At 51.8% G+C, this 9,898-nt stretch overlaps 1 long non-coding RNA gene across 1 annotated transcript; it reads right to left on the bottom strand.

The window, feature by feature from the left end:
* Positions 1-5,977: 5,977 nt before the first annotated feature.
* LOC122475680 lies at positions 5,978-8,297 on the bottom strand. Its single transcript, XR_006295272.1, has 2 exons — positions 7,201-8,297; positions 5,978-7,081 (listed from the first exon to the last, which is right to left on the bottom strand). It is a non-coding gene; the product is annotated as an uncharacterized LOC122475680 (long non-coding RNA).
* Positions 8,298-9,898: the final 1,601 nt, after the last annotated feature.

Raw genomic sequence — 9,898 nt, forward strand, 5'->3', positions numbered from 1 at the left:
CAACACCTTTTACATTCTGTGCTGTTTAATTCGAATTTTCTTTTTTTTCTTTTTTTAAGTAGGCTCCACGCCCAGTGCAGAGCCCAACGTGGGGCTTGAAGTCACGACCCTGAGATGGAGACCTGAGCTGAGATCAGAGTCAGACGCTCAACCAGCTGAGTCCCCTGGGCGCCCCTGATTGGAGTTTTCGTTTCAAGTATAGGACGTTAGCATTTGTCCCTGTTGGATTTCATCTTGCCGATGTTGGAAGAGCCCATAAGCAAAGCCCAAGGCAAAAGGGGATCGGGACTGGACCTTCAAGGAAGAGGGAATAAGAACTAGGCACGGAGAAGCAGAGACACACTCGGAAGCCTGGCTCGGGATCCGAAATGAAGAGGGCGGCCCGAACTCTGCGTTTACTTTTGCTCTTCCTCAAGCCTCAGGAAATCAACATGATGGGGATTTTTTTTTTTTTTTAGTCATCAACTTACAAAGATCAAGAGGAAGGGGAGGCCATAGCAGCAATGAAATTTTGGAATCCGGAAAGCTGATGGACAAGTGGTTACGGACTTAGCCCATCTGAGAAAGCAGGTTTCTAACCAGCAGTGGGGAAAACCAAGGAACAGTTTGACGTGCGGCCCCGAGTCCTAAAAGGCTCAGAATTGACGGCTTGGGTTCTGTGGGCAGCGGAGAGCGAGGCAAAGATCAGATTGAGGGCGTGAAGGTTGCTGTGAGGAGCCAGCAGATCCTCGAGCCCCACCCCCACCCCGTCAGGAGGAGGTACATCGTCCGGACAGCAGGGCTCTGTGGAGGCTTGGCATACTGTTCTCAGGGGACAGAAGGAAATATTTCCACTCAACCTCTTTCCTACTGGGAAAATATTACTGGATCCTTCTGTACAGACTTCAACGAGTGCAAAGAGGAAAGACCCAACAATCTAGACCGTATGGTTCCTTGGTGAAATGGCTCCACCTCCATCATCTGAGAAAGCCAACAAATGAGCCTTGTCCAGACCTCGGACTTTCCAGAGAGCCTGCAAGGGTGACCCTCTTTCAATATAAGTAGACATCTAAGGCTCACCAAGCAGCTGAGGAAAATCTCCAGCATGAAAAAGAGATCACAACAAACACACAGAAAAAAGAAAGAAAGAAAAAAAACCCGACTTGGAGGACACGGAGACCACAGTGATAGTAAGACATCACAAAACTACAATTAATAATCTCAGAAAGGTAAGAAGATACTGCATTCATGAAGAATATTTAGAGACCATTAGCAGAAATAAAACCCAGAAGTAAAAGGTTTGGAAGACAGAGTTGAAGAAATTCCCAGGAAGTAGAGCAAAATGACAAAAGGTGGAAATAAGACTGTGGAGAAAAGAAAAGAAAAAGATCGTTCAAGAATGGCTAACATTGAACAGCACACAGGCAGGAACTTCTCTGACATTGGTCGGAGTAACTTCTTCCTAGATCTGTCTCCTGGGGCAAGAGAAATAAAAGCAAAAATGAACCACTGGGACCTCATCAAAACAAAAAGCTTCTGCACATTGAAGGAAACAACCAACAAAACTAAAAGACAACCTACAGAATTGGAAGAAGATATTTACAAATGACAAATCTGATAAAGGGATAGTATCCAAAATCTGCAAAGAACTTATACAGGGGCGCCTGGGTGGTTAAGTCGGTTGAGTGTCTGGCCTTGCTTTTGGGTCAGATCATGCTCCCAGGGTTGTGGAATCAAGCCCCGCATTGGGCTGCACACTGAGCATGGAGTCTGCTTAAGATTCTCTCTCTCTCTCTCTCTCTCTCTCTCTCTGCCCCTCCCCTGCTCATGCATTCATGCCCCCTCTCCCTCTAAAATTAAAATAAATAAATAAATAAATAAATAAATAAGAATAAAAAATAAAGAACATCTACAACTCAACACCCCCAAACCAAATAATCCAATTTAAAAATGGGCAGAAAACATGAACAGACATTTTCCCAAAGAAGACATCCAGATGGCCAACAGACACATGAAAAGATGCTCAACGTCACCATCATCAGGAAAATGCAAATCAAAACCACGATGAGATACCACCTCACACCTGTCAGAATGGCTCAAATCAACAACACAAGAAACAATAGGTGTTGGAGAGGCTGCGGAGAAAAAGGAAACTCATGCACTGTTGGTGGGAATGCAAACTGGTACAGCCACTATGGAAAACAGTACGGAGGTTCCTCAAAAAGTTAAAAATAGGAATACCCTACAATCCAGTCATTTCACTACTGGGTATTTACCCAAACCATATACAAATACTGGTTCAAAGGGTTACCTGCCCCCCAGTGTTTACCGAAGCACTATTTACAATGGACAAGATATGGAAACAGCCCAACTGTTCATCAACTACTGAATGGATAAAGAAGATGTGGTCTAGGGGCGCCTGGGCGGCTCAGTCGGTTGAGCGTCCGACTCTTGATTTCAGCTCAGGCCATGATCTCAGGGTGGTGAGATCGAGTCCCTCGTTGGGCTCTGGTCTGAGTGTGGAGCCTGCTTGAGATTCTCTCTCTCCCTCTGCCCCTCCCGCTGCTGACACTCTCTCTCATTCTCTCTCTCAAAAAATTAAAATAAAAAGAATTAAGGTCAGGATTTTATTTAAAAAATAAAAAATAAAAAATAAAAGCTGTCGCCTCTGAGGAAAGAAGTAGAAAGCAGGGAAGAGCAAACATTTTCTAACAAGCCTTGCAGCATAATATGACTCTTTAAACTAGGGGCATGAGAACTGCAATAAAAATGAAAACCGATGTGAAACACGGGCGAACAAAGGAGGTGAGAAAGCCATCCGGCTTTGCTAAGAAAATCTGCTGAGGGCCGCCTGGGTGGCTCCGTCAGTTAAGCGTGGGAAAGAGGAGCCGTGGTCAGTGACCAGGGCCCCCAGACATGCGCTGACTTGGTGGCGGGGTCCCCGAGCACTCCCACTTCCCGGCTAGGGGCTGGCATTGTGCTCTGGGGCCACAGCGGCCTCCCCGCCTCCAGCCTGGGCCCCTGCACCCCACGCCCCACACCCCAGCCACCCGGCCCATTCTAGAACGAAGTCTGATCGTATCACCCCCCTGACAAAATGCTGTAATGGCTTTGGCTGCTCCCAGCACGATACCAGCTACCGTGACTGGACTCCGCGTGTTTGATCGGCCTCTCCACTCCCATTTGCGTCCACCTAACAGTATGGAAACAGGGCCTTCGTCCGGGCCGCCCCACTCTCCTGCCGCTGAGCCCCTGCACTCCTGCCCTTGTCACCTGCCTCATTCCCGCACATCCTGGAGGGACTCTGCCGGGCGTCCCCTGGCCTCCTAAACCTGGATGGTTCCCTTCCGCGAACCCCCATGACCACCCCCTCCCTGGGGCCCGCAGCTCATCCCTGTTTCTGGACTGCTCCCACCAGCCAGCGAGCTCTACCAGAGCTGAGCCGAGCTCTGTCTTGAGCCCCTCTTAGCCTTGATCCACTGGTGACAATGACCGCCCTCCAGCTCCAACCAGCAAACGCAAATGGGAACTTATAGGCTGGCGTGTGTCTGCGGGGGAGACAGGTCGCAAACGTCGCTGGAGTCCTGGGCTCCGTTCCTTCCCTCTCTTACAGTCTGTCGGCCAGTCTTGCTCTCTCCCAGTGCAGACAGACTTTCCTACCAGCTCACGCCTTCCAACTTTGGGATCCAAATTAGGTAGGCAGTCTTGTCTGCGGGCTCCCGAGGAAAGTCCCGGAAACACTCTGGTTCTCCTTGCCTGGGTAAATGCCAGTCTTGAACGAAGACCAGAGCACCGTGGCCAGGCCCGAGGCCCTGTGGCCAAAGGGACTGGACGCTCCGCATGGCCATCCCCAAATACGGGGAGAATTAACAGTGTCCTCAGAACACCTGCCACGTCACCTCCGTGCTCAGCGCCCAGTAGACACATGGTCAATGTTCAACGAATGTTTACAGAATGAACAGACTTTACGCGCTGAGTCCCAGATGCTGCATCTGCTCTGTCTTCTGACAGCAGTCTATAAAAGCTTGTGATTTCTGCAGCCCTTTGATTGGAAGAAGTTGATGACGCAAGCACCTACAGAGCTCTTCGCATTCGAGGCATCGTTCTAAGAGCTTTGTGTACGTTAACTCTTTTAATCTTTAAATTTTTTAAATGTTTATTTATTTTTGAGAGACATAAATGTTCATTTATTTATTTATTTTGAGGGCGAGCAGGGGAGGGGCAGAGAGAGAGGGAGACACAGAATCCGAAGCAGGCTCCAGGTTCCGAGCTGTCAGCACAGAGCCCGATGCGGGGCTCGAACCCGCCGACCGTGAGATCATGACCTGAGCTGAAGTCGGACGCTTAACCGCCTGGGCCACCCAGGTGCCCCCTTTCATAAAAATTTTTTTAATGTTTATTTTAACTTGTTTAATCTCTAAAAAACAATTCTGTGAGGTAGGTATTATTATTAACGGGATGAACCACACCGTAAGAACAATTTCTTCCACCAACACCTTTGGCAGGGGAGCCCGTTCGACCCCAAATCGCGGTTTGAAGTTTGACTTTGCAAGCTGCCTGCCGCCTTTGCCGAGAGCGGAACTCACCACCGCTTCCTGCCCGGCCGCCCGGCCCCACGACGCCCGTGGCTGTGGTTTCCTGGCCATCTGCTCAGAGGTCTCGACCGGAGATGTCCCGCAAACCCATCAGACGGGTCGCACGTCACGTCCTTACTGTGTCCTGAAAGCAGTTTCCCTGCTGACCTCACGTGCGGTCAGACCCCCGCAGCTCACGGTGCAGACTGGCAGCGCGTTCTGGGCTGCGTGACCCTCAGGACAGGTTCCGGAGCTCGGGCCACTGACCATGGCGCCAATCAAGAAGCTGAATCCACTTACTGCCAAAGCTCCGTAAACAATTAGTCTGAAGCTCCGTGCCCTTGCTTCTGTACTTCGTTTTCTAGCCTCTTGACATTCTGTGCTTCCTCCTTAATTTGATTTTCTAATAAAAAAAAAAACACAAAAAACAAAGCAGAAAAAACCAACGTATCACGTGTAGGAAACAAAGAGCTTTTACAATGTTCTGCCAGTTAAAATCTTTGCCTTCCAGAATCTTTGAGCCTACCGGACTCTTCCCATCCTCGGTGTTTTTCTGTCTCTGTGAAGGACCCCACGAGCTTCACGGACGCGCCTTGAGGGTCAGCTATTTATCGTAGCAGCTACGGCTCACTCAGTGGCGAGGTCGGATCTTTCGAGAGCCTGGTGTCGGGAGAGACCAGCGGCTTCCCGTCCTGACCTTCGCAGTAGCTCATTGCACGCCCTCAAACGGGACACCTACGCCCACGAAAGCTGACTGTCCTCGTCTGTAACATAAGTCGGTGAGACTAGATGACACAAAACCTGTCAAAATTCCACAGTCTATGATCTCGTGGGTACCTAATCAACGAGGATGTTCTTTTTTAAAAAATCGTTTTTAATGTTTATTTATTCTTGAGAGAGAGAGAGAGAGAGAGAGAGAACGAGCAGGGGAGGGAGGGAGCGGATCCCAAGCACCGGGCCGGACGTTGGGCTTGAACTGATGAACCGTGAGACCACAGCCTGAGCCCATATCCAGAGTCTGATGCTGAATGTACAGAGCCACGCAGGTGCCCCCAGTGAAGATGCTGGAAGACAAATCACCATCCTCGTGAGCCGCCCCGACTGTGACCAAAAGCTTCCGACACGGCTGAGGCATTCTCTGCCTCCTGGCGCCCACGCCCTTGCAGTGTGGGCCAAGCCTTGGGACTCGCTTCTAACCCAGCACAGAGCGTGGGTGGGAATGTCACCGCGGGTTGAGGCGTGATGCCACGGTGCCACCTGCCGTGGGCGCAGGCTGTGCAGACCTAAGGCCACAACCCACCAGCACCCCCCGCACCTCAGCTGCAGCCCCAGGTCTGGGGGCCCCGAGCCACCAGCTTGCACTTCATACCCGGGGGGCTCTCCCTATGTCAGGGTCAGTAGTTCACTAGAGTGACTCACAGAACTCAGAAGTACTGTACCTATAATTACCGTTGTAAGGGTACACGTCGGGACAGGGCAAAGCTGGAGCAGGTCCCAGTGCGGACTCCCCGCGTCCTGTCCCCATGGAGGAAGGACATGTTGCTGGGCTCCCCAGCCAGAGAGCTCGCCTGAACTGTAGCGTCCAGAGATCTTGCCGGAGCTTCCCTCCATCAGTGTCTGGTGTGACTGGACTCCCTCTCCAGGCTGTTCTCACAGGAGTTCAAGTTCAAGCCAAAGTTGCCCCTCCCTGCCCCGGCACGTGGTTCGTCTGCCAGACTGTGCGCCCTGGGTCACCTCATCGGCAGAAACTCGAAGAAGTTTCGCTTCTACGGGGCTTTGAAGGGGTTTCAAAGATTCAGAGGTCGTCTCCCAGGAGCAGGAGAAAGGACCGGAATCTCTACTGTGCCGCATCGGGCATGAGAGATCGCGGCCTTTGTGATGCTTGAGGAGCATCTCTTTTGCCGGTTTCGAGGGAGCAAACACACGTTGTGTCCAACAGCCCTTGCAGCACGGAATGGCATCAACCACACAAGGCTGGAGCCTGTCTTCCCCGGTGGAGCCGTCGGATGACACCGTTGCCGGCAGCCCGAACCAGACGACCCGGCAGGGCCCTTGCGGGTTCCTGACTTCCAGGGAATAGTCAACTACGAAATGATGTATGTGCGCTCTTTAATTTGCTGGATTGGGGGATAATTGGTTACACAGCAATATGTGTAACAAATACACGGACTCTCTCGGCACTAAAATTCAGAGTGGCGAAGGCAAGTGCGTTTCCTGTAGTTACGTGAAGCAGGCGAAGAAATGGGATGGGTAATCGAGCAGCAAACGACCAGCAGGGAGATCAGGTGACACGTCTTAGCTCAAATGGGAGGTGAGTGATAGACTGAAGACGTGACCCCCAGTGGCCAGAGTCCAGAGCCTACACGCTGCACGACACGGCCGCTGGCGAAAACCGGGCCGCGAAGCCACAGGACACTTGCCCAAGGTCAGCCGCTGCCAAAGACTTCGCCCCTGGAGTTTTTAACTGTTTATTCACGTGCCACTGTTTCCAAAGAGGATATCAAGTGTCTCAACAATTCCAGAAAATGCTGTAATGGAAATTAAAGGGAAATCAAGTGAGGCCATCGGCATGAAAAGAATACAGGGTAGGAAGAACTGAAGGAAGCTGGGTGGGCGTATTCCCCGGGTAGAGACGGGAGCTACGGACCCTGAACTGAGAGTGGAAGGTTCTAGGGCAGAGGGAAGCGGGTTCGAGCCCAGGATGCACGGTGTGCTCTCGGGAGACTGACGAAGCTCTTCCTTGTTGAGACCAGAGAACGCCTTCGTCCACAGGCGCTCAGGAAGGAAATCCTGTGTCACGAAGTCAGCGTAGTCAGCGACAGTCCCCAAAACATCTGCAGGGGCCCAAATGAGGGGGTTCAGCTTCCTGCTGGGGCCCAACGCACGCGCGGATCCCAGACGAACCAGACAGATGGACCCAGCACCCAGCTGCTCTTTCTCTCTCAACGTGTTTCCTTCTCAGCATTTTAAAGATCTCTCTGGCCCTCTGACACCTGCTCTCTGGTGTTTTGAGCGTTAGTGGAGAAGCTGTGGTGTCTTGGGCTGAAAACGAAGACCAAGTGTGACATCACTATGACCGTCCCCGCTGTCACAAAGAGGGGGAGGGGCGGAAAGGAGGCTGTCACCCCCTAAGTATATCAACTGCTTCCTTCCCGTTGACAAACCGACCCTCCTCTGCAGACATGAGCCCACGTTCCGCCATCCCGCTGGTCAAATGCAAACGCCGTCAGGACACGTCGATCCCAACACCGTCGTCTCCTCCTGCTGCAGCGACCAGGCGATGCGTTTCCGTTTCTCCGCCATGCGATCTCAGCTCCACGACGCAGCCCTCAGTGGGCCCCCCGGGGGATGTGCTGCCTCACGCGGCTCTTTCAAGTCTCTGCCCAACCCCTCTGGTGTCCTGGACCCCAATGACCTCATACATGACGCTATTACATGATTGTGGCAGAGCTATTAAAAATAATGTCAGGAAGCCGAGGGCTGGAAAACAAAGACATCAGTAATCGCCCGGGTCGTGACTGCTCCACGCTCGGGATCCGCAGTAGGCCAGGCTCCCAGGTGGGGGGGGATGTGCCACTGTCCGGGGTCAGTGCCGATGGCTAGCATCCGAGGTCCTGCAATTGCTCCTGTAGGCAAGTGACTCTCAGGGGCAAGGACCATCCCCAGGACCTCTCGGACCCTGGAGACGTAAACAATATAAGCCAAAATCGCACTATGATGTGATGATGTGGTCATACGTTGGGAAAAAGGAGATGACTGTTTGTACTTTGTAATTTACATCCAAGTTAGTTAGCATCTAGTGCAATCATGACTTCAGGAGTAGATTCCAGTGATTCATCCCCTACCTACAACACCCAGTGCTCGTCCCAACAAGTGCCCTCCTTAACGCCCCATCACCCATTTAGCCCACCCCCCCCACAACCCCTCCAGCAACCCTCAGTTTGTTCTCTGTATTTAAGAGTCTCTTATGTCTTGTCCCCCTTGAAGTTTATTTATTGAAGTCATCTCTACACCCAACGTGAGGCTCAGACTCACAGCTCCCAGATCAAGGGCCACGCGCTCCGCTGACCGAGCCAGCCGGGCGCCCCCATAAAGCCGGTTTTAAAAGGAAATCTAACACCTTCAAAGCGAAGCTCTTGGTCTCCTCCTTCAGACCTGCTCCTGTAAATCTTCCCCATCTCGGGAAATGTCTGCTCCCTTCCTCATTTGCTCAGATCCTGCAGTCACGGACTCCTCTCCATATGGCATCTGTATTTTATTTTCATCGACGTGTTCAGGGTGCCCAACCTCTGGTCTCTCCCACCGCCTTCCACTCCTCTGGCCACCTTCCTTTCTTGCCTGACTCGGGAGCCTCCGGCTGGCCTCCCTGCTTCTGTCCTCGCTGCTCCTCTAACTGTTCTGTCCAGTGACCTGAGACATACATGTGACGTCTCTGCTCAAAACTCCCTACTGTTCCCTTTCTCACACAGCGTATACCCCAAAGTGCTTGTATGGCCTATAGGACCCCCCAGATCTGCCCCTACCCGCCCCCCACACTCACATATTCTGCTTCAGGACATTTGACTTGTTGTTCCTTTGCTTTCAGTGACATGGGTTTTGCCCCAGATATCCCAGGGCCTCACCAGAGGGGCCATCCTTATATAAACAGCATTCCCACTAAACAATTATGATACAAATAAAGGGAGATGGACTTTTAAATCTCAAGACTTGGAGGAAATACATTACAGGTTTGCAAGCATTTTTAAAAACTTTTTCTAATGTTTATTTTTTTTTCAACGTTTATTTATTTTTGGGACAGAGAGAGACAGAGCATGAACGGGGGAGGGGCAGAAAGAGAGGGAGACACAGAATCGGAAACAGGCTCCAGGCTCTGAGCCATCAGCCCAGAGCCCGACGTGGGGCTCGAACTCCCTGACTGCGAGATCGTGACCTGGCTGAAGTCGGACGCTTAGCCGACTGCGCCACCCAGGCGCCCCTCTAATGTTTATTTTTGAGAGAGAGAAAGAGAGAGAGAGACAGAGCACGAGAAGGGGAGGGGCAGAGAGAGAGGGAGACACAGAATCGGAAGCAGGCTCCAGGCCCTGAGCTGTCGGCACAGAGCCCGACGCAGAGCTCGAACCCACAAACTGTGAGATCACGGCATGAGCTGAGGTCGGATGCTCAACCGACTGAGCCCCCCAGGCGCCCCACAGGTTTGCAAGCATTTTAAACGTGAAAGCAGTAAACCAGGGCGCCGGGGTAGCTCAGCTGAGTGACAGTCCAACTTTTGATTTCGGCTCAAGTCATGATCTCAGGGCCATGGAATCAAGCCCTGTGTCTGGCTCTGTGCTGACAGTGAGGACGCT

Source organism: Prionailurus bengalensis, chromosome E4 (assembly GCF_016509475.1).
Source record: "Prionailurus bengalensis isolate Pbe53 chromosome E4, Fcat_Pben_1.1_paternal_pri, whole genome shotgun sequence".
In the NCBI taxonomy this organism is placed as follows: domain Eukaryota; kingdom Metazoa; phylum Chordata; class Mammalia; order Carnivora; family Felidae; genus Prionailurus; species Prionailurus bengalensis.